Source organism: Protopterus annectens, chromosome 6.part1 (assembly GCF_019279795.1).
Source record: "Protopterus annectens isolate FY-2018-M chromosome 6.part1, PAN1.0, whole genome shotgun sequence".
NCBI classification, from domain to species: Eukaryota; Metazoa; Chordata; order Ceratodontiformes; family Protopteridae; genus Protopterus; species Protopterus annectens.
In genome coordinates, this window is record NC_056738.1 from 343,696,728 (window position 1) to 343,721,816 (window position 25,089).

Genomic DNA, 25,089 nt, shown 5'->3' on the forward strand with positions numbered 1-25,089 from the left:
TCCTTGTCGTCTCAGGTGAGAAGCTACCACTGCCATGCATTTAGTAAACACCCGGGGGGCAGTGGTGAGACCAAAGGGCAGGGCCCTGAACTGAAAATGACTGGTTCCCAGCCTGAAGCGGAGGAATCTTCTGGAGCGTCTGTTCATTTTTATGTGATAGTACGCATCCTGAAGGTCTATAGAGCACATCCAGTTTCCTTTGCCCAAAAGGGGAAGGATGGATTGCAGCGTGACCATCCGAAATCTTGTTTTCTTGACTGATCTGTTCAAGATACTGAGATCCAAAATTGGTCTCCAGTCCCCTGTTTTCTTTGGAACTAAAAAGAACCTTGAGTAGATTCCGGATCCTTGCTGGTCTGCTGGAACTGGCTGAATTGCTCTTTTGCAAGCAGTTTTGAAATCTCCAAAACCGCTAGATCCCTTTGAGCGGTGGAACATCTGGAAGGGATTTTTTGGTTTGGAATGCGAAGAAAGGGGATAGAATAGCCTTCGAAATGATGGACTGTACCCATTTGTCTTGAGTCAGGGATAGCCAGGCTTCTGGGTACAGTGACAATCTTCCCTTGGCTGCCTCCGAAGGTGGGCAGTCGGGCAACACCTCAGGGATGCTGAAAGGGCTTGTCAGAGAAGGCTTCCCGATTGCCCTGGTTCTGCGGACCCCCCCTGCCCCTAGGGCGACGTCTACCATTGTTATTCCCGCCTCTGCCTCTGGCGGGGAAACGACTCTGTGCATCAGGCGAAGTCCCTTGAGATTGTTTACGGAACCACATCTTTCCACCTTTCTGGCCTTTGGGGTAAGGCCTAGAAGGAGTAGAAAAACGGACTCCGACGGCAGAAAGGGTCTTGCCATCAGTTTCGCACCTAGTCAAGGTTTCTTTCACTTGAGGACCAAAGAGAGATGATCCTTCAAACGGGGAGTTAGTGAAAGACGTCTTGAAGGGGTACGCAAAATTGCATAGCCGCATCCAGGCATGCCTACGTAACCTGTCCCTGCGGCTCTACTCGCTCCATCAGCCGCGTAAGAAAGAAGGCGCATGGAGGAGTTGGTTATGGAGTTAAGGGTAGCCAGCTGCGTGTTCATCTTATCTTGAAAACCCGCAGCTGTAGGGTCCTTTAACATTTCACTCGCTTCCTTGATCAAGTCCCTTTGAAGACGAGTAAAATGGCATAGGTAGTTCAGCGAACGCATGGTAAATGTCGCTGACGAGAACATCCGCTTCCCGTACCTGTCCATGGACCTAGATTCCTTGTTAGGTGGATGGACAGGTACTGAAGGATCAGCTAGCTCCTTCTTAGTGGCAGCAGCTACCACCATAGCATCCACAGAGACTCCTTTTGTCAACAACTGTTTGTCTGCTGGTGCGTTATGAACTTGGAGGGTCTCCTGGGAGTGGGGTCCACTGAATCAGGAGCCGTCCATGCCTTCTTAGCAACCACCTGCATGAGGGGGTCAAAGGGGGGGGACACCCAGGAGGTGGAAGGGCGAGAGCCAAACGCCTCAAGATACACAGATTCATCCTCCGAAGGGTTGAGGGCTGGCCAATTTCCCCTCTGCTTCAGGATCTCTAGAATGTCTGCAAATGAGACATCTTCAGAAGGGGAACGGGGGGAACCCTCAGAATCATCTAAATCTGTGTCAGACGTGATGGACTCAGGTGAGTCAATGTGTTTCCTCTTACACTTCCTCTTCCGAGGGGGCTCTTCTGCCAAATCAGGAGAGGCCTCGGAAGAGGATGAAATCCCACAGGGGTTCCTGAGGAGCTGGCTCTCTGCGGTCCGGGATGAGGGAGTGAGTCGACTTGACCTGAGGCACCGTGAGGGAGGGGCGGACGGAGCCGACTGTGGAGTAGAGCCAGGCTCTAACACACTCCGCATGACCTCGAATGCACCCCTGTCAGGCAAAGCCAGAGGTCCCCGCTCCGAGAAGCTAAGAACCTCCCTCGGCACCGACAGTGATGGCTCGAGGCGATGTCGGAGCCGAACTCACCAGCGCCAAGCACCGAGAGGAGAGGGGGTCGGACAAGGGTCCGATGCCACTCACCCCCTCGGAGCCGACGAGGGAAGTCCGGCGCCGAGATTCTTCCAAGGAAGAAATCGGAGCCGACGACGGAGCCGAAGACAATTGTATCGGCTCCGACGCTATCACAGTCTCGGTTCCGACGTGACCCGGCTCCGAGCTCAAGAGAGTCGAAGGAGGAATATATTGATGGACCGGGGCAGGCATCGACTGATGAGTCAGGCTCTGAAGCATCTGGGCCAGTGCCTCGGACTTAAGAAGTCGACTCACTACCCTCTGAAGGTCATGATCCGACAGCCTCGATGACCTAGAGGAGTGAGATCTTTGGCTCCGTTCAGACAGCAGGGGAGATCCTGGAGCCAAATGAACGGAGCCATGGGATGGTGACCTGGACCTCTTCCTAGTTGTCGGCTCCGAAGGTCTGGTCGGAGCCGACACGGAATTTAATACCTCGGCTCCAGCCGGAGCCGAGGGAAACACAGAAACTGTGGACTGAGACTCATCGGCTCCGGCCGGAGCCGATGTAGACAGAGGTTTAGAAACCTTAGGTCTCGGCTCAGTTGTCGGAGCCGAAGACCTAGATGCCTTAGAGGGCTTCCCTGTAGATACAGAAAGGGAATCCTCTGGCTTGAGTAAGCCCCTTAAAATTAACTTATTTTTTCTTTCCTGCAGGACCCTGGGGCTGAAGCCATGGCACACAGCACAGGAGTCCTGCAGGTGCAAAGGTCCCAGACAGTAGACACAAGAAGTGTGAGCGTCTGTCAGAGACATTTTCTGACAGCACGCATCACACTTCTTGAATCCGGAGACCTTTGCTTCTTTAGACATCTCAAAAGGTGTAATCACACACACACAGTCACAAACACACTAATTACACCCTGTCTAGTTTAAATTATAATAAACCACTAACTAGGTTTTTTTTAAAATAAGAAAAATAACACACACACACTCCACTAGGGAAAGAAAAAAGGCCTGTAGGCCCAAGGGAAGAACTTAAAGTTCTTGAGGGAAAAAAACAGGAATTTTTAAGAAAGGGGATAAGAATTCCTCTAAACTAAGGGAAATAAGTAAAAATATTAAAATTAAAGGGGTTTTAATAGACTAACTTCACAAGAAAAGTCACTTACCAAGAACCGGTAGAAAACCAACACCTCGATAGCTGTAGCGGCAAACAAAATCTGAGGTAACTCTCGCCTAGCATTGTGGGATATAAGGGGAGCCTCGAGCCGGTGGAACCAACTCTCGAGCTTTTAGTGTGGCCGAGTCGGAGCCGAGGTCGGCTCCGAACCCATCCAGCAAGAATGAAGGCGAGATAGACAACTTAACATCCAAAGTTCTCTCAAATGCAGCAGTATCCCAAAAAAAAAAAATAAAAAAAATAAAAAATAAAATCGGACCCAAACAGTATATACATTTTAGGTGCACGTCCCGAGGTGGCAATATGTGCCCTGCAGGACATGCTTTAAAGCCCTTATCCATATGAAACCCTACTAAACTACAGTGCAACAGCACTAAAACATCACAAAAAACAAATGATCAATGGGTAAAAAGGGTGTGAAAGGGCAAAGGGTTACAAACCACACTACTAAACACTTGAATTACCTAACACTACTAGGACAAGAATCAATCTTACCAAAATAGTGCTAAACTCTTCAAAATACAAAAAAATAAAACAGAGTCAAAGATTAGCTGTAGACATGAATGGTGTCAAGCTACATCTACAGAACCAAGAGACAAGTGGGGAGTTATGGGTAAGGGGCAGAGCCCAAACAGGTTGAAGACTTCTGAACTGTCCGTTGCTGGATCTGAAGTCACACGGACTAAACCAGACAACATCAGATCTACTGCTTTTTGGGGGAGGTAGATACACGGGGGAAAGGAAAGCAATGGAATGACCTCTGGACACCATTTCCCTTTATTCACCAGTCATGTGCAACAACCTTCGATGCCAGAAGTTGAAGGGACAGACCATCCCACATCAGATTTCAAAGTGGAGCAGGTAGCAAGGTCTTTAATTCAAAAACTACCCTTCACAAGGAGGACTGTGGGATCCTATATATGGGTCTAGAACATTTCACTGAAAGTCAAATGACTTAACACAAATCACTGAAACACATTTCACTGAAAGTTATATGTGGCCTTTTCCCCACTGCAGTGCGACCCTGGAGTTAGTAAATATAGTAAGGGGGTGTGGCGGGGGCATAGCCCCCCACATATTTTAGGTATATATTCTGTTCAGAGGAGTAATATATTGGAATTGCAAGTATCCGTGTATATAGTTCAAAATATTTAAAATATGTGGAGGGCTGCACCCCCCTTATTATATATACACTAACTCCAGGGTAGCACTACAGTGGGGAAAAGGCCATATATAAAACTTTCAGTGAAACGTGTTTCAGTGAATTGAGCTTTCAGTGAAAAGTGCACACTAATTTGACTTTCAGTAAAATGTCCTAGACATATATATATATATATATATATATATATATATATATATATATATTTGGCAGCCACCAGAATTAAACTCAGCAAGGCCTTACTATGTCTAGGCAATTTGAATTCTGCATCATATCAAAAAATCCTTAGTTACACAAACTTGCTCACCTAGCGTTTCTTACAGTAGTCTGCAGTGTATTTTTAGTCTGCCAACTCATTACACTTTCAATGTTCCTATTTACCTCTTTCCTACCAAACACATCTTCAGCATTTGTAATCTATAACAAAGGAAAGATTCTTCTCTCTTCTCGAGGAATAAAAATACACTTCCAAGCAAAAATCCCAAATCTTCTAGACTTTGTTGCATTTTTGGGAGCCATGCATATATCTTTCCATTGTTTCTTTGTGAAATGCTTATACAATCCCTCTTCCCAACTTCCTCAAACTGATTCCTATAGTTATCATGCAATTTATTAATTTTTCATTTTTTACCACGAAAGTCCGACTGGGCCAAAAAGAGCCCCTTTTCAGCAGAGGCTTGGGAAGAAAAGCTCCATGGTACAAAATTTAATACAGAACAAACAAAACATAATGTACACAATATGTAGTAATTACAGTTATAGTAAAACTTGTAAGAGGAAGGCACAGTACAGTAAAGCAGTTACAGCAAGACATACGAGAAGCAGGCAATACAGTACATTCTTTAAGGTGCAGAAGTTATTGTACAGTCTTAATGTAGTTAAGGAAATATTGTTTTGTGCTTTGAAATGAATTGGTTAAGTGCATTAAAAAAGGACAACAGAATGGGGTAAGTACAGTCAGATGATGTGACAGCTGTTTGAGAGAAAGGGAGAAATAAGAGGTTGGAGGCAAGAGGATACAGTTCAAGCAGGGAGGGAAGACCATGCTAAAACTGTAAATATTGTAAAGATTGAGCAAGGCTGGATCAGTGAGGAGGAGACAGAAGAGTGGAGAAAGACAGGAAATGCAAATGAAAGAACATAGAGCTAACCAAGGAGACAGAGAGAGTACAAAGACAATATTTTTTGTCTGCTAATTATCCATTTTAAACAGCAGCTTCTTTTCTAGACTTTACTCACTTAGATCCCCCGTTCCCCTCTCTTTCACCTATACTCCGATATCAATCCTTCACAGGGAAGGCAATCTCTAGCCTGTAGTCCAAATGTACTCTTGGTGTCTTCCCATTCTATTAAATTCTCTTCAATTATTTGCTCCCAATTTTCTCCAGTAAAATTCCAGCACTCTCTTGCCTATTCTCTGTACACCAACTGCAGTCATTCCTATCGGCAGAATATCTTTGCTCTACTCCAGTGTTGGCTTATTTCTTGGAACACTTTCTGCTACTTTAAGGAAAATAGCAATAGGCACACAATATTTTATTCGTAAAGGATCTGCATCCAAATCCCAGTCTCTCTTGTTCATAAAATATGCCTAACCTAACCTGTGTATAAAATTGAAGGGACTCAACCATTTTCACTGCTCTTATATCTTGCGATCCATAAAACAAGAGCTTCCAGTTTCTTGTTTTTTGCATTTTTACATCTCTTCTCATATATCCTTAGCTACGTAACAGAATCCTTTTTAACCTATACTTTTAAGAACTTTTATTTTATTATGCCCCCACAAATATGTGCCTTGCTGAATCAATTTGCATGTGGGTACATAGTTCACAGCCATTGTCTTTGTTTTATCATATATCTATACAGATATACATCTGCATCTAGGCAAATTTTCTTTATCCTTCCAATCCCATCCTTGAAATTTCCGAGTCCATTATTTTCTTTGCCAGTGGTTCTAAATATAACGCAAACAACAAAAGGGAAAATGGACACTCCTGCTTGTTTCCACTATTCAAACAAAACTTAGAGAGGACCCACACACGCTTTAAAATTTCCACCTCAGATCCCTCACCTGTCCTCGTAATTAATATTTTGTCAGGGAATGCAAATGCTTCCACTACCCTACTCAAAATCCCATCTTACTCTATTGAACACTTTCTCTGCATAAAGACCAAACAGAGGTATTTTCTTAAATTCTGCTTCCCCTCTAAAATCACCAGTGTTCTGTTATTGTTGCCAGATTTGTTTCTCCTTTAGCAATTTTTGCATCACCTTTGACATTCTGTTAAATTATAAACATAACTTTATAATCATGGTTTAGAATCCAAATGGGTCTATATGAATGAATGATGGGTCTTCACCATCTTTAGGTATTACAGCCACCACAGCTTTCTTCCAGAATGTTAGTGCTTCTCCACATTGTAAAATATTGTTAAACAAAACCTTTCACATTCTTCCCTCTTAGCTTCCAAACTTCCACAGGAATACTATCTATTCCGGGAGACTTCCCTGTAGTTTAGATAAAAATGGTGATGTATAACCAATCTCCTCCCATCTGAACTGGTAAAATGAGCCTAGTCTACTGCTAACCTTGGCATATTTAAATTCTTCCATAAACATTTCTATCTGTACTTTTTCTTGGATTTCCACATTTCTCTGCTTTCTACAGATTCATAAAATTTCTCCTATACCTCTGTAGGATCTCTAGCCTTTCTTTGTCCTAGGCACCCCTTTCTACTTTGCTGCCTTAGCTGTTGTGCTAAACGCATTTGTGCTCTGAAGTTATTGTCAAACTGTTGCTTAATAGCAAGCTTTCTAAACTCATGCATATTCAGGTAGTCTCATTAGCACTCTGCAGTTGTGCCTCTTGCTCTGAGATTTCCCCTATGCTTCAACACTATAACCTGTCAGTCCCTCTAAATAAATTCTTATTACTCTATCTTTTCTTTTATTTCTAACATTTTTAAAGTCCACTTGCATTTTATCCCACTCCCTAGCTATACTTTCTGATGAAATGTCCACCTGCCCTAACAACCCCCTAATAAATTTCCACTGCCCATTCCTTAAATTCTTCTGTTTAACAGATAGGTGGAGAAGTGCCAGTGTCTTGTTTTTATTTCATTGCCTTGCATTTTTATTTTAGTTGTCACATGATCCAAAACAGTTACCGAATATTTATCAGAACTTTCAATTAAATGCAGAGGTCCTTGTGAACTATAATTTGTCTGTCCTAGCCAAGTTTTTTTATACCTTAGGGAATATGTAAATTCACTGCAAACTCCTACAACTGAATTCACATATTCCATACCAAAATCTACCCTTGCAGGCCACCCAGACACATCCTTCTTGTTGCAAATCAAATTCCAGTCCCCACCTTCAATTAATATTCCCAGCTGAAGGCAAATTTCTCACATAATTTTCTTAAACTCCATTGTAGAAGTCTTAGGTGGAATTTAATACATGTCGAAGTAATCCTTCTGCCTTCCCAGTAGCATCTTACTACTAGTACAAATTCATCATCATCATCTCTTCTACCACTATTAGAGTTCCTTTAGCAATTAATTTAAGTACTTCCTTTTCCTCTGTTCTACGAGACATTCCACTGAATAACCATCCAGAAATCCTCTCTATCAAATTCATATGCCGATTTCTAAAGATGTCTACAGTAACATAGCTATTTGCACTCTGCATTTCTTAATATATTTCACTACCTTTCTTTTTTGTATATACCTGTGACACCATTTACAATCAAAAAACATGGAAAGTTTTACATTACAATAAGTTATTCCCAGGTCATGTGTTAAAAGCTGTTTTTTTTAAATGTCCAGTTTTAGCTTGTATGTTGAGTGCATGTTTGCCAGGTTGATCTTTTACACAGCTGTTTCTAGTCATATACATTTGAACCTCTGTCACAGCTTACAAAGCTTTTAGTTTTAGATAAAAAACACAAATTTTAAATCCAGATAGAAGGGGAGCCATAATTTCATGTCCCACCACACTAACACCAAAACAAAAATGTGTTTTGACTGTGTATGTTGGTCTCTTTTTACATGTATTCCACATGATCTTGCTGTTGATTTGGTCAGAAACTATTTGTTTTGTCAAAGTTGACTAAATCTGAAATTAGTTTCTGTTGTACTCTTACTGACGTTTTAGTGGATAATTATTTTATGTTTAACAATGTTTATAAACAGATTGAGGGGTTGCCATGTTTTCCGCAGCCGCCCCTGTTAACTTGGTGTTAGGGTGGTGGGAACATGAAACCACAGCTCTACTTCTATCTGAATTTAAAATTGTGTTTTTTGCTCATTTTGTGGAGAATGTATTTTTGATTTTAACACAAGTTCCAGTTTTTTTAAGTTTACCATGGGAAAATGTGGATTCAAAGCAAATGTTCTCGATATACAACTAATGCGGACTGTGGATAGTAAGACACATAGGAAAGATACTTTCAGTAATACATGTCTGAAGCAAACACCAGGGTTTTATGAAAAACAACATACCCAAGAGACAACTTATAAGGGCGTCTACATTAAATAATGATGAGTTTGAGAAAGAATCATTTATTATTTCCTTATTTTTGAGTAGGGGCTATGACAAAGACCTTTTGATGATCAAAGCAAAGGTAAACGACAAGAGAGACTATATATTCCATTTTATTAAAACCTTCGGTTAAATCTGGCAACAATGATATTTTAGGCATTAGTTGCTGTCTAGATATGACTGCCGATAGCAACAGTATCAGATTATAGATAATTGGAAAGGTTTGGAAGAAAATTCTGAGTTAATGAACTTGCCCTAGTCCTAAGTTTATATACAAAAATAATTATAAAATTTAAAGACATTATTAGAAAATATCAAGACAGTCATAAGTCCCTTTAATGTAAACAAAGAGAAAGGTATGTATAAATGTGGGGACTGCTCTGTCTGTAGATATATTTTAGAGAGACCTTTGAGCTTGGATCATTTTGACTGTACTATCCCCATTCCTGGGGTTTTCACCTGCAAGTCCAGAAACTTCTGTATGTTAGGGGTTACAACTTAGCATAAACTACTACATAGGCATGACAAGGAGTTGAGATGTTAGAATAAACATATTAATGCAATAAAAACTAAAAGAGAAACAAATGCCCTTTATAAACATTCCCAAGTATGTTCTGCATTCAAGAATTTTCTTTTTACTACTAGAGTCTATTCCTTTAGATAGGAGAGGGAGAGATTTCAAAAATAAATTACAAAACGTTATGGCAACTTAAGCTTAGAACATCTCAATGATATTATAAATATTTTTTTTTTTTAAGAGAAATGTGAGTTTTAGAACATTCGAGTAAATAACTGAGCAGGTTTGCCAACATGTTTGTTTAATTAGGTTATGATTTTTATTTGGTAGTTTCAGCTTTATATAATTGTTGTCAGTGTTTTAACGGATTCTGAAGTCGTCCTTTGAGGACAAAAGCAGAAAATAAAGTGTGGTTACATTCATTTTCTTGAACCAAGCTGGACTGATAAGCATCTCATCCCATGCAGACATATACTGGATCCCCTTGGAATAAACAGCAGCTACTTGATAAATTACTGAAGCCATATTTTTTGTAACTAGACATCATTTGAGGTTGGCCAAGAATGCCAGTGACTCACCTCTTGGCTACTACTAGTGCTAGTTGCCACAGCTGCAAACTAGGAATCAATGTTTCTTCTCTCACCATAAGAGCAGCACCAATTCCAAAATAGTTCCCAAGAAGCAGGTGATGGGTTGTTAGGTGACCATCAGAATTCTTGCCCCCAGTGCTGCAGGGATCTGCAGACTTGCTTTATTCAGCTAGATGCTATGGACAGGATGTACAGCATCTCAGCTGCACAAAACCAGAACAATGTCCCTGTACTCCTCTCACAGAGAAAAAACAACAATACTAATCTCAAGAAGAAGTTTTCAGGCTAATATTCAGCGCTCTAGGAAGACATTCATTGTTCTCCCTCTGCTTCTTCTCTCACAGGAGCAAAACTAACACCAATCCCAAGTTCAGAGCTCTCAACCTCTCAGCACAAAAAATCTGGAAAAAACCAAAAATAATGGGGGACGAAGCCTCAAAAACAGGGACAAAATTTTAAATACTGCACTTATAAAAGTTGCTAGAATAAAGGGTGGTGTGTTATACACTTTCTCAAGATACGAAGTGTGAAACTCAAATGACTCATTTACTGAAATTAATCATCACTTATTTGCCACAAAAATCAACACCCCCCCCCAAAAAAAAAAAAAAAAAAAAAAACACAAATTTTTGTAAGAGCAAACCATAAATGAGGTACAAATCTGGACATTCTGCAAAAACCTGTACAGTTGGGAGGTATGCCCAAGGTGATGCATGAAAAGTGGTTTATAAACGGTTGATTCCTTGCCTAGATGTCTGCACACCTCTCACCTGTCTAAACTTTTTTCTGAGAGATTTCCCTCATTTTTAGTCTACTCCTCAAAAAGTTTGTGTTTTCGGTCACTAAACAAGGATAGCCATGAGTGTCAAGACTTCATATCCTTCAGAAGATACATGTTAACACAAAACCGGTTATTCAACTGACTTACTAAATATTTCTCTTAAATTTAGAATGTCTCTCCGATTTTGAGCCTTTGCCCCCAGTACTTTCAGCTTTGCCCAGAATTCTTGCTCTAAGATGTTGATAGACATGGATATTTGCAATAGAAAGATTGAATAAATGGATTAATACTCTAGGTACTGCAGAATGCATTAAGCGGTGTGAACACACATGAAAGATGTTAAATGAAGCTTTAACAGTCTGAGAGGGCCTTCCTAGTTTTTCCTCCTGTTCAAATTAACTTAAATTGGAAATGCTACTTCTCTAGAATCAATATTACTGAGGTCAGAGAATGAAAAGTCTTTGCTCACCTGCCTTACCCAATAATCTTTAAAAATGCAAAAATAAAAATATGCAAAGGAAAATGTGCTAAAGTTAACTGCAATAATAAAATATTATTCCCCACCCCCAGCTAGATCACATGTCTGGACAAGGAGATGCCTATAAATGCTTGACCAACCATGCTCCAGCATACATATATCCTCTGAAAATAACCCTAGGATAACAAAACTGGCCAGATACATTTGGAAAGCATGGCTAGGTTTCAAAAAAGCCCAGTGGGATCATTTGCCCAGTACAAAGTAAGAAAACAGTGTCAAAGTAAAGCAGTACTTGTAAAGAAACGACTGATCAAAAAGAAAACATAACAACGTAACGATAAACACAATGTGCAAAGCTTTCAGGTATACAACCCTTCCTCAGAGCTAAAAACATCAGATTTCTTCCATGTTTATATACCAGCATCATGTGCCCAGTAATCACCTATGAATTTACACTTTTATTAAAAAATATATCTATACATCCATCCATCTACACATCCATCCATGGTGGCAATATCCTTGGAACTAGAAAATGTATCTTTCATAATCAGCTGAGGTTGGCAGAAGAAATTTCTAACAACTGAATACACGGGTTACTGAAAGAATTCACTAATACAGTTGCTAGGAACTTATTAACTTTTGAGGCGGAGGGGGGTGTCTTTTGTGTAGCAAGTGCTAGGTGTTCATGTTTTCCAAGAGACAATACGGTACCACCACATACCTCAACCGTCAGGATTTTTGCTTCATTTTTAGTCTGTTCATCATAAGTTTTCCGACATCACCGATGAATATCCTTCAGAAAAATGCATGCCAACAATCTGTTAGTTTAGAAACAAAAGTGTGTCCCTATTTCTGGGCCTTTGTCCAGATCTCTTTGGCCAAGACTGGATCTAGCACTAGGCAACATAGGCAGCTGCCCAGGACCTGGTGCTGGCTGGGGCCCTGACATTTAAAAAATCTCTTAATGTCCACATCTTTCAATGAGATATTGCTGCTTTACTTCCAGCATCCATGCCTTAATCACTGCTGCATTATTGGTGCTCTCTCTTGGCATCCACACCTAGCTACCTGGCACAGGATGCTTTCAGCCAATGGAAGACAAGCAGGTATGCACAGCAGAGTGCATGTTCAGCTTCACAGTGGAACAGGCAGGAAAGTTTTCTAACAGCACTGAGCAGAAACAGTGAGTTGTCAATATCATCAGCAAGGAAAGAATCCAGTAAGAGTGGTAGCAATACTACGAGATGGAATTTTCTCTTTTCATGCAATAGCATCAGGGCAGATACGAACAGTGCATGAAGAAACATCAGCTATCGTATGCTCTGTACTCTATGGAGTACATATAAATAGAAAGGGAGTAGTGAAAACATGGTTTTAAAAAAGTAATTGATGGAAAAAGTTACAAAAACAAGACTACCAACCAAACCAAGCGGTGACACTCTGGAAGACAAGAGGGCTCACACACAAATGGCACAGCTGAAGAAGCAAACAATCACAACAAACAGTTAATAAGCAACCAGGCCAACAGGTACACTCTAGAAGACTAGAGGGATTGCATGTGTAGAGTTAAGCAGCAAACAGTCGCACAATAAATGCCAAGGTAGCAATGTACTCTTAGTCTTTGATTCTGATGAAGTCCCTTGGTTATTTTGGGACAAAAGCACTTAATTGGATTCATTATAAAATAGTTTGTTGCTCCAACTGTGCCATTTGTAGTGTGTAATCCCTCCTGTCTTCCAGAGCGTTACAGCTTGGTTTAATTGGTTAACTGACTGAGAATGCAGGCTTGAAGCATCTTTTTTAGAAGCAGATATGCCATCCATTGGCGCTTCTCATCTAAAGTGTATTAAAGCAAGACAACCAAATGCAAACTTTTTATTCAAAAATAGGTTATACTGCTGTTACAGACATTAAAGTCCATCTATTTTTTTCCCCTGATATTGTGTTCGAATTGTGTGTGGGAGGGGAGACTGACTGATGTAAGAGTAAGCTATGTGAAGCTGCAGTAGAAAGTCAGACTGTACACTGCAAAGGAGGGAATGGTCACAGTAATTTACAAAATGCAACAGTTTGGCTGGTGGGCAAAACAGCATCTAGCCTTTGTCTACTTTTTTCCCCCAATTCACTCTGCATAAAGACTATCCTCCCTTCTATCCCAAATCCTGACCTTTCCCCTGCAGGATAACGGAACCTAGAAGTGAAAGCAGCCAATCCATGCCTGCAGTATGCTATCGCCAATATAAAACCATAAAGGAAAAAAAAAAAAAAAAAAGAACACTCCATCCCACTTTGTTGTTAACCGTAGATTTTTTTTTTTATAATGCAGGATATAATCTGCATGCTATAAAGTACTGTTTTCTCAGCTATTTTCAAGTGCAAGAGGGATACCAAAGTAAAACAGGTACCCCTGTTTTTCCCCTTATTTCTTCATTCAGTTTTAAGAAATTTAGGCATTGCAATGTAAAAAAAGAAGAAGTCTGATCAAAAGAGCAGGATACATGAAAAACTGAAGTGCTTTTTTTCACTCTTGCATAAGAGAATGACTGGATTAAGGCCCTTGGTTTGATCTAGTAATAGGTTTTAATAGACACCAAAAAGACATGGTCTAGCAAATAAATGAAGGCTTGTAGAAGCAAATCATCTCATTCTCATGTCTCCATTGAAATGAGGTGATAAAGAGCAATAACAACAGAAAACTTTCTTTCAATGGTTAAGAGATAATGTTTTCTGAAAGCATTCAAGTGTTCTCAATCTGGGAGAGTAATGAAGATAAGACAAAAACAAACAGCACTGAATACAAAAACAGGCTGCACCATGCATCTTATTTAAGATTTGTTTACCAGGAAAGTCAGACTTGGAACAAAGCTGATTTCCAGGGAAGGCCCGGGGAGAAAAGCTCCAGCCACGTCTTTGTAATGTGGGAGGAAACTGGAGCACCCAGAGAAAACCCACAGGGAGGGCATGCAGACTCTGCACAGAAGGCACTCCAGCCAAGAATCAAACTGGAGAACCTCTTGCTGTGAGGCAGCAATGCTACCGCTGCACCACTGCGTCATTATCATGGATAACCCTCCTTTTCGGTTAACTCAAGTCTAGGACAACTGTTCCTATTTTAGGAGGATAAAGCTTCAATATTTGAAGAATTGTGTGTGTTACTATTAGGCTAATAAGTTTTAGGGGTGTATTGGAGGTGTGCTTTTTTGTTTCAGGGCTTTCAATACAAGACGTTTTGTAAGATGTGATATAGGATCAAATGGATATGGCAAGAAACAACTGTACAAAAGATCAAATTGTCAAATCAGTGTATACATGTAAAAAGCTGGAACTAGACACTTAAAGCTGTTTAACATGATGATGTTTTTTATATTATCTTTAGATGTAAATGGTCTCACAGACGTATACAAGGGAGAGTAGCAAACTATTAGAAAATGTCAAGTGCAAATAGCTATGCTGCAGGAGACATTTAGAAAAAACTGAGCATGTGAATTTGATAAAGGTTTTCTAGGACGGCTGCTCTGCAGAATACAAGGGACAAAGGAAACTAGGAGTTCTTCTATTAATTGCAAAAGAACTTCCAGTAGTGATAGAAGAGGATGAAAAGGATAATAATGGTAGACTTAGTACTGACAGGCTACTGGCAATGCAGAAGGATTACACTGACATGCATTTATATTCCACCTAAAACTGATAAGAAAATTCCATGAAATAATCAGCTTTCAGCAGGAAACGAGACTTGTAGGTGGGGACTGGAATTTGATTTGCTACAGTAAAGATGTATCTGAGGAGCCCAGAAGGAAAATATAAAAGGGAGGTAGATTTTGAAGAAGATTCTGAAAATATTCGGCATGGAAGATGTGAATTCAGGAGGAGTTCAGAGCAAATTTACATATTGTATCCCAAGATACAAAAACTGGTCTAGACTAGGCAGAACATACATTTCTCACAGGAACATCTGCATTTAATGGAAAGTTTTGATACTCGGCCAATAACTATTTCAGATCACGTGCCAATAACCAAAATAAAAATTAGACATTGGTGCTTTCCCACCTACCTGTTGAAAAGAGAAGGAATGGGTAGTGGAAACTATTCGGGAATTAATTTTTTGAAAATATAGCTAGGGAGTAGGATAAAATTGAAGTGGTGGAAATGAAACAGACATGGTTATGAAGTTACAAGAATTATTTAGAGGGACTGACAAAGGTGAAAGTAATGCAGAATGGGGGAATCTAACAGAAGAAAAGGAGCAACTGCAGAATGCTAAGCAGAAAATAAGGGATTACTATGATAAAATGCATTAGTTTAGAAAGATTGCTGTTAAGCTTTTTTGAAAACTCCAGAGCACAAAAACTTTTAGCACAATTACTCAGGCAATAGAAAGTAGAAAGCGTTGTCACCAAGCTTAGGGAGCCTATAACAAGAAGATAAGAGATCCTGTATTGGTACTAGAAGTATTTCAGAAATTGTACGAAAGTACAAATGGAAATATTGATGGAAGAATTAACTATACCAAGGTTAGAGGTAAACGAGGCTCACCTACTAACATTTAAGATAGCAGGAGATGAGATAAAAAATGGTGATGCATAATCAATTCACAGGAAAGTCCCCAAAATAGATGGTATTCTTGTGGAAGTTTGGAAGCTATAAGGGAAAAAACTGATAAAGAACTGGAAGGTTTTGTTTAACAGTATTTTAAGAGAAGCAGCAACACCCTGGAAGAAAGCGGTGGTGGCTGTAATACCTAGAGAGGGTAAAGATCCATCAGATCCAGCTTCATATAGGCCTAATTTGATACTAAACCACAACTATATAGTGTTTATTTCTACAGTGGCTAAATGAATGGCAAAGGCGATGTTAAAACTGATAGATACGATTATCCAGATGGAAGCAGAATGTACGAGAATACAACCGTTGGTGGGTCTTGATGCAGAGAAATGAGAGTAAGCTGGGAATTCATGAGCAGGGCAATGGAAGCATCTGCATTCCCGGGTGAAATTCTAAAATTGCTTTGGAGGATAAATGAGGAGTCAGAGGTGAAAATTAGAGTGGGTGGCTGCCTCTCTGATCATTTCTGTTTGAGCATAGGAATCAGGCATGGGTGTCCTCCTTCCCCTTTATTTGCATTACATTTAGAACCACTGGCCAAGAAAATAAGGGACTCAAATTCAAGGATATAATTGGTAAGGTAATCAAGAAAAGCTGGCTCTATTTGCAAATCATATTATTTTATACTGGATAAAACCAGGAAAGGACATTTCGGTGTTGTGGAACACACTGAGACAGTCTCAAACCTTTTTGGGATACAAAATTAATGAAGCAAAACAAAAGTAATAGCTGTAAATTATGCACCCACACACGAACTGGTTCAGTAATATCCATTTTTAGTGAACCATGGCAAAAGTACTTTTATTGATTAAAAAGGATTCTGGTATGACAACAAAGGATAGGTGGAAAGAAAACTGAGAAAAATTGGAAGTGCTGTTTTATGGATAATGAGATAAAAACAGTTAAAATATTTTTAGTCCCTTTAGTATTATATACCAGTCAGGCATATTTTTTATCAACCAGAGGAGTTGCAATGGATAGCAATTAATAAAGAGCTGAAGGGTTTAACCTGGGAGGGGAAGACAGCAAGATTCAAATGGGATACACTGATTCTTCCCAAAAAAGAAGAGAGTCTGAGATTACCAGATTTGGAGGGTTTATCCACAGCTATACAGTTAAAGCTCCTATGCAGAGAACAAGCAGGAAAACTATAATTCAAAGTGGAAGGTGATGGTATGAAAACAGAGGGGGGGCATCAAGAAACAAGGAGAAAATGGGATTCTGGATGCAAATCATTAAGCAGAATAGCTATAAAGAATTTTATACTCAAAGTAGCAGAAAGTATTCTAAGAACTAAGCCAACACAGGAATGAAGAAAGGAGATTCTGCTGATAGGGATGACTGCAATTAAGGACACAGATAATAGACTAGAACAGTCTGGAATTTATTGGAGAAAACTGGCAAGAGAACCAAGGTATGGGGAGTAAATAGTTAGAAAGGGAAAGGTAACAGAATGGGAAGAGAAAGAATTTACTTGGACTGCAGGCTAGACATTGCTTTCCCTACCAATTATAATAGAGTATAGGTAAAGAAAAACAAAAACAAAAAAAGAGAATCCTAAGCAAAAGATCAGCACTGGTACAGTTCTTAGTAGAATCTAGAACAGAAGCTGCTGTTAAAGAAATAACAAGCACAGCATATAAACTACTGCATGATAACTAAGAATCAACTAGATGAGGTTAGAAAGGATTGGGAAGAGAAACTGGATAAACAACTCACAAAGAAACAATGAGTTGATATATGTGGTTTACCTTCATATCGGCGATCCCAATATGGGCAAAACGGCTTCAGTGAATACCGAAGTGTGAACGTCTCCAACGTCTAATTCCACATAACCGAATGGCAAAACCTCACCCCTTTTGACCCATGGTAGCACTGGTGCGGAGGTGTGGCCGGAAATGTCAAAATTCGGCATTTAAAAATGTTCGCACTTTGGTTTCACTTAAGCAGTTCGATTAAGTGGCCGGTCGATCACGTGTGATCGACGATATGAAGGTAAACAGATATATGTATGTCTCCCAAACACACAGTCTAGAAAATATAGAATTTTTGTTTGGAAGTGTTTAGACGGGTAACTTTATAACTAGACTCCAAAGAATTCTTCCCTGGGTAAAAAGCAAATATTGGAGGTGGAATGGGGAGGAAAGCAGTAGCTGGGAACATATTTTCTGAGTACAATGAGTTGGCAGACTTAAAATTTTCCTTCCTGCAGACTACTCTACCAGAAATACTGGGAGAGCAAATTGGTATGACTAATTGTTTGAGCTATGATACATTATCTGAATTGCCTAGACATAGTAAGGCCTTGGTGAGTCTAATTATGTTGGCTGCCAAAAAGCAATTACTAGGATATGGAAATCAAAGTCTAAACCAACTGTACTAAAAGTACTCAATATAATAAGAGATACAACTGGAATGAGACCTTTAGAAGCAAATTACATAGAAAAAAATGGAAATTGTGGCAATAATACACACAGAAGAGGAATGAAGTTTCAAAGAAGGCAGGATTTGAATGAGTTATGTAATGTTTGACAGTGACTGGGTATATACATGATGCACAATGTCTGCAATTGAATTATATCAATATGGTTTGTTTTCATTTACATAAATGTACAGTTATTAAATTACTACTTATGACATATGCAAAGAAATTTAATTGTTTCTGGCTTTGAGAGAGACAGACGCACACACAGAGACAGAAGTCACACCTTTTAAGACTGTATGCCTCAGGCGTTGGAACACTATATTTTCTCAATACAGAACAGGATTAAAAATCAGGAAGGGAGTTTACCTGGGTGCTGTAGACAACCAGTGAAGTGGAATCACCAGATTGTACCATTAAGTACATCTCAACTTTCTGTAACCTTTTAGGTATTCCTCCTATTGGCCCTTTTTCTGCATTTAAAAACGTCAGCATGTAAATACCATTTCAATTCATACCAAAGGCAAAATGATGTAAAAATCACCGAACCTACAGACATTGCCAACATACTGGCTGACAGGTTCAGTGCAAACCCCCCCCCCCCAAAAGGAGAGATATCTATACCAGAGGATTGTAGTCCCCCAAACATCTCAAATGCTCAAGTGAGAACTGCTCTCTCCAAGGCGAAAAACACAGCATCCATGGGACCAGATGGTGTCCCCGATTGTGTGCTCCACGAACTCAATGAGGAATTAAACCCGCAGTTAGGGCAGCTGTTTAATCTTAGCCTCACCTCAGGATACGTACCCAAGGAGTGGCGTACGGCAACGGTGGTCCCACTTCACAAAGGACGTGCCTCCACCGACCCCGGAAACTACCAACCCATCAGCTTGACAAGCCTGGTCTGCAAAGCTATGGAGAGGATCATAATGGAACTCATAAATAAAGACACAGGGGGACTTGCAGACTCTGGATCCAACCCAGTTTGGCTTTGTCAAGGGCAGATCATGCCTATTAAACTTGGTTGACTTTTTTGAAACAGTCACCAAGGCCATTGACGAGGGCAAGGCAGTCCACACAGCCTACCATGACCTGGCAAAGGCTTTCGACACAATACCCCACTCGGGTATCATTGAAAAACTCACCAGCTTAAATGTAAACCCATACGTCACAAGATGGGTTGCAAACTGGCTAAGTGACAGAACCCACAGGGTCAGAGTTGCTGGCGCTATGTCAGACTCCAAGCCTGTCACAAGTGGTGTCCCACAGGGTTCAGTCCTGGGCCCACTTTTGTTCGCCATCTACTTTTCAGAAGTACAAGCAAACACAGGAGGATTATGGCTGACAAAGTTTGCAGATGACTGCAAACTGGGCACCATAGTTGAAAACCCATCTGACACAGACATCCTCCAGAAGGGTCTCACAGAAACGGACAACTGGTACCAGAGCCATGGCTTAAAGTTAAACGCCAAAAAATGCATAGTCATACCTTTCGGGAAAAACAAGGTTACCCCTAGTTACCATATAGGTGGCAATCCACTAAGCAAAGAAGAGGTTATCAGGGACCTGGGGACCCAGGTTGACAGTAACCTTTCATTTGACACTCACGTTGCCAAAGTAGTTAGGAAGACCTTCTACATTGCCCACCTGATCATGAAGGGATTCACATCTAGATCAAGGGAGGTCATCGTTCCCCTGTACTCATCACTCATCAGACCAATGATAGAGTACAATGCCCCATTCGGAATGTATCTGACCCGACACCTGCAGCAATTGGAAAGGCCCCAAAAGTTCCTCACCAAAAGGATAAGGGGTCTCAAAAATATGTCTTATGCTGCCCGACTGAAGGAACTACAGCTCTATTCAGTTGCTTACTGTCCGCTCAGAGGTGATCTGTGCCTGACATACAAGGCCATGTCCAACCCGGAATTAATGAACATGCTTCACCTCAAAAAATCTAAATCCATCAGAACTACAAGGGCAAGAGACTCGAACCTCAACACGGCTATTAATAGGACGTGCTGGAGGGACAGATTCATCACACAGAGACTCCCTATGCTGTGGAACAAAATCCCAATACATGTGAGGCAGAGCACCTCGCTGGCCTTGTTCAAGAGAAATCTTGACCAATGGATGGGAGATCGCAGGTATACCCCAGGGATTACCTCAGTGTCTCTGCTTGACAGATGCACAGCAAAATAATGGGCACAGTATCCTTCAAACTAAAGGGGTGGCGAAAGCCACAAAACTCTGGGCTAGGCTTATAAATGCCCTAGGGCAGATAGCCTAGTATGAACCTATGTGCCTTATTCCATTCCTATTTACCAGTTACTACTTTTGCACTAATCACTTCATTTTCAGTTTTCAAACTGTTCTTTCTCTAATATTAATTCTTACACATGCTCTTCTCCAAACCAAAATGCTGATATGCCGATTACCTTAGTTTCAGTTTCTTTTGTTTTAAGTATTGTGTTGTGGCTAGGCTATTATTTGAGGGTGGGGTTGCACTGACCACTGTGGAGAGATTAACAGCATAGATAAATGAGGAGGGGGGGACAGTATGAATCCTTAAGAGTACAAACCGAAATAACCTGTGTGGTGTCTAAAATGCGCAAGTTTAAGTGACTTGCTCAGACTCAAACCCTGTACCTTGGTTACAGAAAACGAGCCTTAATCCTCAATACAAATTACTAAATCCTTTACACCCACTGCCAAACCTCCACCGACTAATCATCGGTGATTTACTAAAAAAAAGTTTGATCAATGTCTGCCATTATTTTCACAGTTTTGCATTTTACAACACACACGTTTGTTATTCTGATAACTCTTTTTATGTTACTTATAGTCTGCTTTTTGTCTCCACTTTTGCAGAACATCTCTGGCTTTTTCCACTTATACCCTGCCTTTAAAATTTGGGGTAGGATTCCTCAATAGTCCCATGGGCTGCAAGCCTAGTAAATATGTACCACAGTAGTTATGGTGTAAAGAAAGGAAAGTTTTAAATAGGAACATCACGGCCATGTTCTCTAGTTGTGATCCTTGGTTTCCTTAACGTTTACAGTGTGCATTTTTTTAGCTGTGAATAAACTGAACAGCATGAAGTCTGACTTTGCTGTTGATAACTAAACAATGACTACATCTTTAGTTTAGCATTTTTTTGAAGGCACACAGGTGTGAAATGCACTGGTTTGGGCTGAAACGGTGCGTCTTGTCAGTATGGATGAGTAAGGTTGTAATGTTAAAGATCTGCCTCCTGTAATACAAGTTTGGCCCTCTCTGCTCTGTCTTCTGAGAGAATTTTTTTTTTTACCAGACAGTATATGCCTGGCATGCTCCTGAAAAGGGACATGTCCAGTGGACTGTCCCAGGTAGTTAACAAATGTGTTATGCATCAGTTTTCTGAATTCCTGCACCTTTCACGTACACATTAAACTACAAGAGATTTCTTCTAATAGCACGTAGTGAAGTATTAATTAATGGTGTTGGCATATGCATTTTCACTAAACGTGAATTTCAAGGGAATGTGAATTACAGTGCGAGAATGTTTTGTTTAGAAAATGGCTTATCTGTATAGTCTGGGGAAAAAAAAAGTTTTAAATGAAACCCAAATCCCTGTGATAAAGTAAAGAAGAAAATGGTGTCTCCACTGACAGGTTTGAAGAGTGTTTATGGTAAATGGGGAAGACAATCAAGTAATAAGACGTTGCTATGGCAGGTGGGGGGCACGATTCATTACCCTACACAGTGTTTCATTTCTCCACGCTCTAGTTTCGACTGACTGTGTATGCTATAATACAGCATTACCATCTTTTAAAGTACCAAGTGAACCTATCATTAGTCAGCCAGCCACTCCCTATTGCTCATCTGATCTAGTTCAGAAAATGTCACAGTGATATCACCAGTTCACCATTTTTAATGGAACAGAGATAAATTATTCTTCAAGGGTAGCAAACACTGCCTTTGTAGGTGAAGCATCGAAATCCAAAGTTGTTTGCATTAGTAACAGTTCTCTTAAATACAGAATTACTCAGATAACTTATTTCTGCAGAGTGTGTGCATATTTACTTAACATATATCAACTGCATAACAATTCTTATGGTCTCAAATACTCTAAACTGTGCTACACCTGACTGGATCTTCCAAAGCCAGCAATAAAATACATCTAGTTTATTCATAACAATAAACGGTAGTACGCCATTAATAAAATGCCAATAACTTTTGGTGGGGGGGGGGGTTAAGGGGCTCTCTGTGGAAGAGTGTACCATATGCTCTTACCTTGTTAGTTTTTAATCTGGCTTTGCAGGACCGGTGTGTGTGTGTGTGTGTGTAAGAATACGGTTTCACACAAACACAGATGTCAAACTTGAAATATGGGACTTATTTTACAGACATCTGAGAAGGATGCACTCATATACTTGCTGGTACTGTTCTGTCCTCCTGCCCGGACGCCTTTCCTCTCCCAAAGGAACCCCCCCCCCCACTAAAATACCATTGCGTGGCTCCCTGGATCTTGGCATCGACTCCGACTGAACCCTACCAAGGTGCGAATGCACAATCCTATACTCTCCATCTACTTTAACTGAAAAAGACTTTAGGGTAAAAGAAATACCCATATTTTAAGTAAACCTAGCTAGGATAGTGTTCTGTATGCAGGAAACCCAACAGTACCTTTCAGATTTACTGGATACTTAACTTTACACTGCCAAAACTCCAGGTTCTTGAAATTGGAAGGTGCTATTCTACACCTGAACCCTATACTCACATCCAGCTGCCTCTAAGGCCCTGCAACCTCCAGGCAGGTTTTCTGACGTCAGGGAGTTTTCATATTCCCCGCCAGATTCCGCCATTTTTTTTACTCATATACTTGCTGGTACTGTTCTGTCCTCCTGCCCGGACGCCTTTCCTCTCCCAAAGGTACAAACAAACTCGATACAAACTTTTTTTTACTGTGAATATAATTTCTGCTGTTTTATTCAAGTATTGCCTCTCTGCAAGAGCGACAACTCATCCAAGGGGCTCATAGGAAGCCGTTGTTACTGGCGTTATGTTTAAACTTACTTAACATCAGAAAAACTGCGTTTTATTCTGCAGTGTATCATTGTTCTAATCCTTATTTCCTCTCTGAGTGAGTGACAGACTTCTTGCTGTTAACCAGTTATACCTGACGTTTAAATGTATTCAAACTGCTACTGGCATTGCTATCTTAGATTACGCTTAGCGTGGCATAGCTGATTTTTACTGCTGTTCAAAGGATTGTTTTTCTCTGTGCAAGAGCGAGTGTCTAGCAATCGCAGGGTAGGCATACCTAAAAACTATATCTGCAGATGTTCTTACTGGCGGCTATAGCTTAATCTAACAATACCAGATGTATTAGTTTGCATATGTTTGCCATATCAGGGCCAGGCTGTTAAAAACAATGTATTTGGCTATTTACTGACTGTCTTTACTAGTATTTAAGCGAAGTTTTATGGTGCATGGTACTGTGTAATATCTACGCCTCTCCCCCACTGCTTATCTCAACCTAATTCAAACTACTATAACCTGCTGCATATTACTGTAGTTGCTAAGCACAAGCTATTGCATTTAATGTGTCTTTTAAACGTTGTATATCTCCTTTATCCTATTCTAGGAACCCCCCCCACTAAAATACCATCGCGTGGCTCCCTGGTTCTTGGCGTCGACTCCGACTGAACCCTACCAAGGTGCGAATGCACAATCCTATACTCTCCATCTACTTTAACTGAAAAAGACTTTAGGGTAAAAGAAGTACCCATATTTTAAATAAACCTAGCTAGGATAGCGTTCTGTAGGCAGGAAACCCAACAGTACCTTTCAGATTTACTGGATACTTAACTTTACACTGCCAAAACTCCAGGTTCTTGAAATTGGAAGGTGCTATTCTACACCTGAACCCTATACTCACATCCAGCTGCCTCTAAGGCCCTGCAACCTCCAGGCAGGTGTATTCCCCGCTCCGCTTCGCTCGTGCTCACTCCGCGCTCCACTCTGCCCCATATCCCACCCGCCCCCACTACCTCTACATTTATAGAGATATCTAGCCCATCCCACCCTCCTCCCTTCCAATCACGGCTGTCCTCAGCTCCTCCTCCCACACTCTCAGCCATCCCCCTAAATTTAGTAAGCCCTCCTAATCCTCCCATCCCATAAACTACCACTTTCTCATTATCATGGTCAAAACTATGTATCCCATCATCTCTTCACTAATTTTACTTCTTATCCCTTACCTTCTATCAAGTTATGAACACCTAACACTATTAGGAATTCCCTTCCCCAAGGCCCACACTACCACACACACACACACACACACACACACACACACACACACCTTCCACCTAACCTTATAGTTCCTTCTCCCCACCCTGCAAAAACTCTAGGCTTTAATAATATACAACTAACCCTTCAATACCCTAGATCATCCAAAAATAAATCTAACCTCAAAATACTATACAAACTTCAAAGATTCTTAGATCACCTAAAACAATGTATTATTCAACATGGAGACATTCACCCTTATCCAGGCCCCGACACTCATCTAGACTCTGTCACTTCAACACTACCCCATACTCCTAATATCTCCCTCTTCATCTTTCATCTCAACCCAAGAAGTATAAGCAACAAAGTACATAGCTTACATGCTATGATAGCCACACATTCCCCAGACATCATGTGTCTTTCAGAAACATGGCTCAAACCCGCCACAAAGGATGAAGAAATTCTTCCACCTGGCTATAATATCCTAAGGAATGATCGAATAACCAAAAAGGGCGGGGGAATAGCTGTAATGTTTAAGAACAGATTAAACATCATTAGGAACCCATTGCA